This window comes from Callionymus lyra, chromosome 13, assembly GCF_982586985.1.
Source record: "Callionymus lyra chromosome 13, fCalLyr1.hap1.1, whole genome shotgun sequence".
NCBI classification, from domain to species: Eukaryota; Metazoa; Chordata; class Actinopteri; order Syngnathiformes; family Callionymidae; genus Callionymus; species Callionymus lyra.
Window position 1 is genome coordinate 11,151,222 of NC_141830.1, and position 9,939 is coordinate 11,161,160.

A 9,939-nucleotide genomic window follows, 5' to 3' on the forward strand; every position below is an offset into this window, starting at 1 on the left:
CTAAAAAATGCCTCTTTTTGAGACTTTTGGACATTGTTGGATGGAAACAGAGATTAACTATGTGTGTGTTAGCATTTGAGTATGTTAGAGTTTGACTAGCTTCTATTTTTGTCATTTTTTAGCTTTTAACTATTATGATTTCCACACTTTGACATTAGATATAAATTCTTAATGAAAGTATAATAACAGTACATAAAAGGAAAACCAAATCCTAACTGCAATGAATGTCGGAATAAAACAGATTAAAAAAACAACATTTTCAGGTTATTTTAACATTTATTAAAAATATATATTTTTTAAAAACATCTTATTTCCATATTAATAGGAATTCTAGATTTTGAATGTCGTGAAACAATAGTGATTTATTCTCTGTTTGCTTTTTGCAATTCTGTTTTTGATAAATATATATTTTTTGTTCCGTTTTTCCACATGTGTTACATACAAATGCTTCCCCCCCTTTTAATTCATCTATATATCTGTCCATACTTGTAACTTGTATCTATTTCTTTAAAATAAAAGCAAGTTCATTTTCCCAAGACTCCCGGCGACACACCCGAGTTTTCAAGAAATAAGTTGTGAATCACTGAACCTATGAATCCGATAAGAATAAAATGTTTGTGGTCGCGACTAGATTCCCGACACCGACCAAATATTCCATCTGGACATTCCTGCGAGTCTTTCTCACGCAACCCCAAGCTTTTGTTGTTATTGAACCCCAAACCTTACAAAAGTCTTATCTCCAGCAGTGTGACCTCATTATTGCTCCTCTCTCCCAACCAGATAAAGCCCTTCAGTCTTCCTGTGGAGTCGTGCACGCTTCACGCTGGATCAGCGCCACATTCCTCCGGCCGGAGAGGCTTCCATGTTTGCATGATTGGAAACAGGCCAGAGGACGTGACGGACAGAACCGGCCTCTCCACCATCATTCATTTCTGTTTTGGTGCTCATGGAATCACACGCCAGCACTTCAAGAAGCTCTGGTGCTTGAATCGAGAGAAGCTCTGCATGCAGGGGTCGATGTCTTTGATGTTTGCTGATAGAATCTACAGAGTATTCGGTCGGCCTAGAGGATCAGAGCATCAGGTAACAAGCCCCTCGTGGAGCTGACAAGAACCATATAGTAAGTCATGAAGATCCAAGAATAAGAGTGAAGCAGTTTCACCAGAAACACAACTTCATTAAATATCACCTGGTCTGCTGGAGATCACCTGCATCTGGTTCTTGTTTGCATTTTATTCTTCTGTCGACTGCTGTGTGGAGACTAGATCCTCATTTCACTATCTGTCCGTCCATCCATCCATCCACCCATCCATCCATCCATCCATCCATCCATCCACCCATCCATCCATCCATCCATCCATCCATCCATCCATCCATCCATCCATCCATCCATCCATCCATCCATCCATCCATCCATCCATCCATCCATCCATCCATCCAACTACCTATCCATCCCTTCATCCATACTATCCATCCATCTTTCTGTCCACCCAGCTACTTGTCCATCCATCCATCCATCCATCCATCCATCCATCCATCCATCCATCCATCCATCCATCCATCCATCCATCCATCCATCCATCCATCCATCCATCCATCCATCCATCCATCCATCCATCCATCCATCCATCCATCCATCCAACTACCTATGCATCCCTTCATCCATACTATCCATCCATCTTTCTGTCCACCCAGCTACTTGTCCATCCATCCATCCATCCATCCATCCATCCATCCATCCATCCATCCATCCATCCATCCATCCATCCATCCATCCATCCATCCATCCATCCATCCATCCATCCATCCATCCATCCATCCATCCATCCATCCATCCATCCATCCATCCTTCAATAAATTGATCTTTAAATGTGGATGCTGTATAACTGAATTTGGGGGGCAGGAGCAGAGCGAAAGGATGATGTTTTCTATTCTATATTAATCTTTTTATCCTTTATTTATGTTATTTCCTTTGATGCATGTTCTTTATATTTTCACTTTGTTATCCCTTGCCCTTTGTTCTTTTATTTGCACTTTGTTCTTATGAAACTATCGTCTGCTGTGAACTGGAAACCCAGTTTCCCGAAAAAGCTGAAAGCAGATGAATTAATAAATTCTTTCTAATCTAATCTGTAAATACGAAGAAGAAAAGAGAGAATCTGTCTCTCACAGAAGATCATATATTTTCCATAAGAGAAACAACTGGTCTCAGGGTCTTTGATTTACCTTCCACTGAGCAACAGATGTGAGTCCACAAGACCGGATTGAAGCGAAAATAAATCTGTGTAACAAATGACTGTACATCTTTCAGGGCACACAGAAGATTCCTAAATCTTACTTTAAAGTGAACGGCCGAGCAGCTGGGATCAGGACGGGATCAAGTGAAGCCATTCGGTTTGATTTAGGGACGATGAGAATGCATGTTGACAGACGGATGGAACGGTCGAGGAATAACTGTTAAAGCTCAACTTCCTATGTAGATTTTCTTTTTAGCTGTAACTGTTGCTAATATGTAACCACATATGACGCACATTTGAAATATATCTATAAATCTAATAATAATTATCAGTATTTTTCATCAGATATTTTTTTTTTTCGTATATTATTTTGAATTGTTTTAGGATAATATTGAAGTTAAACAAAAACATTTTATGTTCAGCTTCATATAACTTTATCATACTTTTAAATGCCTACCATACATTAGCATTTTTAATATGCTGCCTTACTTTTTTTTTATTATAATATAAGTGTTTTGACTTGCAACACCAATAAAAAGAAAATGGAACTAAAAATAAAAGTAAAATTGATGCAGATTTTTGCTTAGCTTGTGCGTTTTTTTTTAGCTCTATTGTTTGGTTACTTTAGCATCAATGCTAACAGTAGTAACTGTAGTTACTCTGGTTTGGGATTAAAACTATTATTTTATAGATTAGATTATTAATCATATTTTAGGGGTTTGTTTTATATTCCATTAAAGATACCCAGCCTTTTTTAAACATGAGGTTAGCTTTAACTAGCAACATACTTTATTTTACCGTTATAACCAACCACAACTTTAGATCAAATTAAATTGAATTGAACTGTGTTTTCTTAATGTTATCTATATATTTGCTGGCAGTTGAAGACATTTTCCACTTTTTGTCTTTAGTTTTTATTTTAATGAACAGATTTATTTTACTAGTGAGTTACAAATAAACAGCAGTGGTTAAATAATCACAACAGAAAGCCTGGATTTAAAAACGAATAGCTATCCTTGACAGTTTAAGAGATTTTGACTCTTTTTTTGTTTTTGGATTCATGTGTAGCTGTTATAATAATTTATATACTTCAATATGTGCCTCCGGATTGTTCCTCAGCTTCTCCTCGATCAATGAAGACGATGATGAACTCGGCACACATGCTCTCTTTGAAGAGGGTCCACCTCGTATTTTAGGAACAAGGGGTGACCGGAAAAATCTAAAGGTCACATTGCACGAAGGTCAAGGGTCGACAGATTTACTACACCGGACTTATTTGACGACAACAGTCTCCGCGTCCGTGGATACAGAGATGTGGAATGCAGATGATGATGATGAACACACAAACACACACACACACACACACCCCTGCTGTCCATCCCTGCGCTGCACCACCACCACACCCCCTGCACTCGTACCCCACCCCTTGTTTCCTGTGGCGGCAGCTGAGGGGAACAGTTGTGGCGGCTGATAAGCACGCTCAGAGGAAAGCCTGTGCAGGCGTCTAATCATCGTGTTGGAAGCTCTAATCAAGAACAATCACGAGGTCTTATCATGTTTGTGTGGCGCTGCCCTTTCATAATGTTTGTGTTCGGGGCAATAGAGCCCCTCGTATGAGCAACTCCATGTCTTTAGCATCTGCTTTACGTCAGCACTGTTTTTTTAAAAGAGCATCTACAGGTGTGTGTTGGTGTGTGTGTGTGGAGGACTCACACATTGTATGGCTATAGGATGTGCATCAGTCAGAGGTGCAGACAATGGGAATCATCTGGAAAAGCGCTATACAAACAAAAATTACTTACTTACTTACTTACATTACCGTGACCCGAAAACCACAACGTGCATAAGGCTAAGGTTATGAACAGGAAACCAAAGTTTAAAGACTTGAATATCGCCAACCGTCACTGAAACGGGAGCAAAAAAATTGTGACTTCGTTTGAGATCCAAGGGACTCACTTAGAAGGTGGTATTATTCTAGAAATACAGGGAGGATACTAACTCTGAGTTGTGATTCAAGTCAAATTAAATGGGTATTTCATTTATTCATCATCTATATTGTCAAATTTCTTTCAATTCAATTATTCAGTTTATAATGTTAAAGTGAAAACAAAAGTAAAGATCTGGATTTCACATAAAATAAATGAAATAAAGAATTCAAAAATCCGTGTGCAGGTATTTAGCAGCAAAGAATCTTGGGAATCCTCACCACTGCTATCTTATCCATCAACCATTAAATATGAAAGAAAACAACACATTTGTGTGTCTACAATATGGAATCAAACGAAGGTTTTTTGAATAAAAAAGTACCTTTAATCAAAAATTAAATTAAATTTAAAAAATGTGCTTCAATCAAAAACTTTCTTTAAAAGTTGCTTAAGTTAAAAAAAGAATTATGGTTAGTATTTTTTTTATTTTTATTAATTAGTTAATTAAAAACATTTTATGTAGCTTAATATTAATGTATATATAGCAAAACAAATTTTACTGTCACTCCAGAATATTTACATCTTTCTTTTTGGGTTTCGGGATAGTTAAGGGATCCATGATGCATCAACATAAGTACTGTAGATGAAAGACTGAAATGACAGAACAACAGAATTTGAAAATATAGTTGCCAAATGTCTTCTTTTGCACAGCTTCAACTCTTAAGCCTCAGACGTGAACTAAAGGAATGTCACATAAATCATGGTTGACAAAAGTTCGTTCAGGCTCATTATGTCTACAAACAAATTCCCCTCTCACTGTTTACAGCTGTTTGGCTGTCGTCCACTTGATGGGTGGCGGGTGGGAGCGAGTGGGGGGCGTATGACCGGGCAGCTGTGGGAGGGGATAGTGGTGATGGCAGGGAGTGCGTTCGGTTTCTTTGTAGTGTCGTGGGACTTCTTGTATTTGCTCACACTCAGAGATAAGTCTGTGCTTTACTTTCTAGTTTCCTCAATTACCGAGATAAGACGAGCCGACTCTGGTCCCAGGCCACTACAAAAATGAAGCATGAGATAAGGTACATTTTAGTTTTTTAAATCTATTCAGTATTCCACATCAAAACAGGAAAGAAAATTGAGCCCCGAAAGGGATAACACAACATCAGCTAAAACTCACAATCACACACTTCAAACTGACAAAAAACCTGGGGGTCAAATAACGTCATGTGCCTACTCGCCCGTCAATTATCTCAGAAAACAAATCTCCTAATTGACAATAGTGTTTCACTCCACCCTTTCCTCGTGTGGCTCCATGTGGCAATCAACCTGCCGCGCTATCTCGCGCAAGAAACTCAAATAATTACAACACAACTGAGCACTTCCTATAGGAACACTGATGATAGAGTGGGCTCCTAGTGGGCGTGGTCAATGTGTTAACATGGGTTTCTAGTTGTGTTTAGAATCTATATGTTGCAGCAGTTAAATCCCAGACAGGAAGTAAAGATTGTCTTTGTAAAGTCTACAGTGAAATATTTTCCAGTGTTATGAAGAAGTGTGTGAGGGTAGTTCAGAATACAGAATACATATGAGGACGATGTGTACTAATGCATTTATGATTTCAGCCTTTTGATAGTGTGCCCTGGAAACATGCACGTGCACAAGATAAATGGTTGAAGATACATATAGATAGATACATATATATATATATATATATACAGTATATATGTATGTATATATATATTGTGATAGTGTAGTAACTAGCATATGTTTGTAGTATTGTCGAGTACTTGAATCTAGTGTTGCAGAATTGACAGACCACCAGGGCCGGGTCTAGACAGGCATGTATGAGGGGGCAGCCACAAATCTTGAGGGGGCATTGTGCTGTTACTTACTTACTTACATGTAAGTTTGAGGGGGCACAACATTTATTTGAGGGGGCCAGGCCCCCTCTTGCCCCTGCCTAGACCCGGCCCTGCAGACCACATGACTCTTGACAACTGCTTTCATTAGTTTTGAAACCATATGTCCAAACATCATCTTTAAAAGCTGCAGTGGTCGACTGTATCCTCTCGTCCTCAGTCATCCGCGGGATGACGTAACGACTGATGCCATCTAGCGTCCGGAAGTTTAATTGCAACACAAAAATGAACATACACTGTGAGTATAAGAATGCTATTTGGAAATTTGGAAATCAATTGGAAATAGTTAATTTTCAAACACACTGGAATGTAAACCATAAAAGAATGATGGTAAAAAATGAAATAGTATTTCTGAATTGTGATTTAGTATTGTGAAAAAGAAAATATATCGCCATCTCAATATCTTCAAACAGCACTACTGTATACCATCTTGTTCGTACACTCCTTCCACACAAATACAACCCACGCGGTAACTATTATGCGAGCATGTTAATTGCAGAGGAGCTTCCCAGATGTAGAGTTTATTTACAGATCCTATATGGGAGCCCATATGTTCACTCGCTCTCACGGCAGATGGAGTCTCGCAGCTGAATCAGTGGGGAAACACCACAAATATTGTTGAAGGTCATCGTCAATTTAGATCTTTAGAGGCATTTCACGACTGAACAAACCACTGATAATTAGAACAAAGGGGGGGGGGGGGGTCGAGAGTGTGAGGGTCAATAGTCCAAGTCGTGCTAGAGAGACTCCAAGATAAATGCTTGAGAGCTTCAAGGACCAAAGACATTTTAAAAAATGAGATTGGCTTCTTAACATGTTCTCAACATATTCTAAGATCGCGTGAAGTGCAACGTACACACTTTTTCAAGCCAACTGAAACGGACCAAATCCCATGACCGGGTCACTCTGAGAAAAGATGGCTTGATGCTATAGTGGCCATTTCCACGACACCAAAAAGGAGGACATTTTATGGTATTTAATTACGGGCAAATAATCTCAACATACACTCTAGTACATGATACAGGTATCATGATCTCAAAATACTCTATTCATCATAAGACAATTTTCTATAATGTATCTTGATCTGTGTGACAAAACAACAATGTAAACAAAATAACAAGTTAAACTCACATTTTCAACCAGTGAGAAATCACAGTCCTTAGTGACACTGCTAATTTGTTTAAAGGTCTTTTTTGTAAACGAAAGTCTGACACTGTTGGACGACAAGCAGCGTTGTGTTCAAGTGCAAGGCATTAGAATTCAGGCCAAAATCCAGATGTATGGTCGCCCTACTTGATACATACTACATACAAACGAGAGTGTCCATCTTCTTGCAGTGGAATTACATTTTGTGTCCATGGTGAACTCTGGTAATGGATGCAATAAAGGTTATGAAAGAAGCTCCAGTATCTGTCTGAGACGTGGACAAGTTGATGCTGCCGAATACATCAAAATCTTTTCAAGGCATCTAAAGGCATTTAAAGGGATAGGTCCCCCAAAAATCATTCATTTCGTAATCTTCTACTCACCCTCATGTCGACTAGGGGGTTGGGATTCATCTGTTTCTTTTTAGAGTTTCAGACAAAAATGTATGTTTATTGGATAAAGCGAATGACAGAAGACAGTACCCGCTCTGGAAGTGCTCGCTATATTTAAAGGAGAACTTCCGCTCTATACTACTTGTAATTCTTTAAACTTCTGCCACAAACAAGTCTATAAAATATATACTTTTAAATTTTTTCCGAACATTTCTAGTAGCAGTATGGAGGTATTTGGAGATTTTTAGGTTTTTGTCTTTTTGGACTGAGCTTTGCTTTATTACTATGAACATTTTTTCTATAAAGGAACAAATAACTATGAAAATATCCCAACACTTAGTCGTGAACATGAGTGAAGTTTAATTTTTGGTTGAACCATCCCTTTTATACGACTCTGCAGCTTTAAGAATCCGTCTGTAAACTCAAATGTCTTTCTAGGAAAACTCGACCTCTTGAACCGCCTCATCACGGAACAGACCCGCTTTAGAAAGAATTCCAGTGATATAACGAAGTGACCTGCGCATGACCAGACCATTCTTGAGTGAGGCTTATGGCTTGTGTCCGTGCAAGCGTCTGACACCGGCTAATGGCGAACAGATTTACCCGGGATGAGAAGGAGGAATGTTTCCCCTCTCAGCTTGGTAGATGCCAGACCCTCGCAAACGTCTGCCTCAGATTACAGAAGACGCTACCATAAGAAGATTTAAAGACTTCGCAAGTTCACCCGTGAAAAACAAAATCCAGTAAAGTAAGTTAAGATTAAATAACTTCTCTGGAGCAAATAACACGTCATGAATGGTTCCATGTCATGTCCATCACTGACATGAAAATTCAGTGCAGTTTTGATGCATTTTCCACAGAGATTCATCTGAAAGGTTGTAGAATATTGAAGGTGACATGATCTCCTATAGAGTGGAAGCGTGATTCATCTACTTGAAAAAGAAAGCCTCGAGAAAATGCACTTCAATCAGTTATAAATAGTGTAAGATTTCTGAATCACTCCTTCAACCTTCTGAGCTTCAATATAATTGGCTGATGAGTCAGCTCTTAACAAGATATAGTCAATCTTATGTTTTACGTCACGAACTAGAGGTGTTATAAAATATCTTTATGGCGATATATTGCAATATTAGTAATTAGTAATACTGTATCAATATTCAACAGCAGTGTATCGATGTTTTTGTTTACATTTTCGACTTCCAAATTATATTTTGTGTTGCCGTAGTTATTTCATGGTTTATAGTTCAATAATGGTTGCAACAAAATAAAGTTATTATAATTATTATTTTATGTACTATAAATAGCTTTTGTTTTCAATTAACCTGCAAATATCACACAGTTTTGTTTTGCAATTAACCTGGATGTAAATCACATTGAGACTAAAAAGACTGTATTTTTCATGACATAAAAGGTTTATGTAAAAATGCACCAGTATTCCAGAAAGCGTTTTGACTACATAGCACTTTGATCTCAGGCCATTAGTTATGTTTAACTGCCATCAGGAAGCCGGCATCAATGCTCCCTAAAAGTCCTAATGTTGACTTTATCGCCTCCATTTGCACATCAACAGATGCGGCGTCACAATCCAAATTTGTTTTTTACCCTCTCGATTCCGATCTTGATTGCTTGGTTGCAGATGAATGTTTTGCAGCGTAGGTCGTGTTTGGAATACTCCCACAACCACTTTAACCATTTCCTGTGCCGCAGGTTCGGGACCCCTCTCCAAATGTTTGCTCAATGTACATTTTCTGCACGCTCGCCAGCTATCAGGGAAGGAACAACAGCCAGCTGCTGATGACTGACGCCCTCCAGGCCTGTCGAGGTCGAGCTTGAACCTTTGAGCTTTTCTTGTAAAACCCTGTTAAGTTGAGGGGCCACAAAGACTCCTCAGGGTGCAGATGTGGGACAATATATGGAAGCACGACGCTACCATGGGACTATCAAAAGGGAACAGCTCTGGAGACTAGACTCTCTTTTTTTTTTTCTCAAGGCCTTTATTGACGAGAGTGACCTGTCAATGGGTCGTCATGTGACTGTTCTATTCTGGACTGGGTGTCGATGAAAGCTCAGGAGGTCTATGCTCCATGTGTTGTGCTGCTTGTCAAAGTATTCAATGAAGGGAAGGAAGCGGCTCAGACGTTTGAATGCGTTGATCAGGGAGGAAAGACTTCCTCAGGACCCAACCTGAGCAAAGTCCTGTGTGCAGGAACATCTCGACAACTGTACTTTTTGACTTATTTATATATTTTTTGGAATAGAATCTCATACAAAAGTAGATAATATATAATAATAAAAATAAATTAATAGGATGTTTCACATTGTA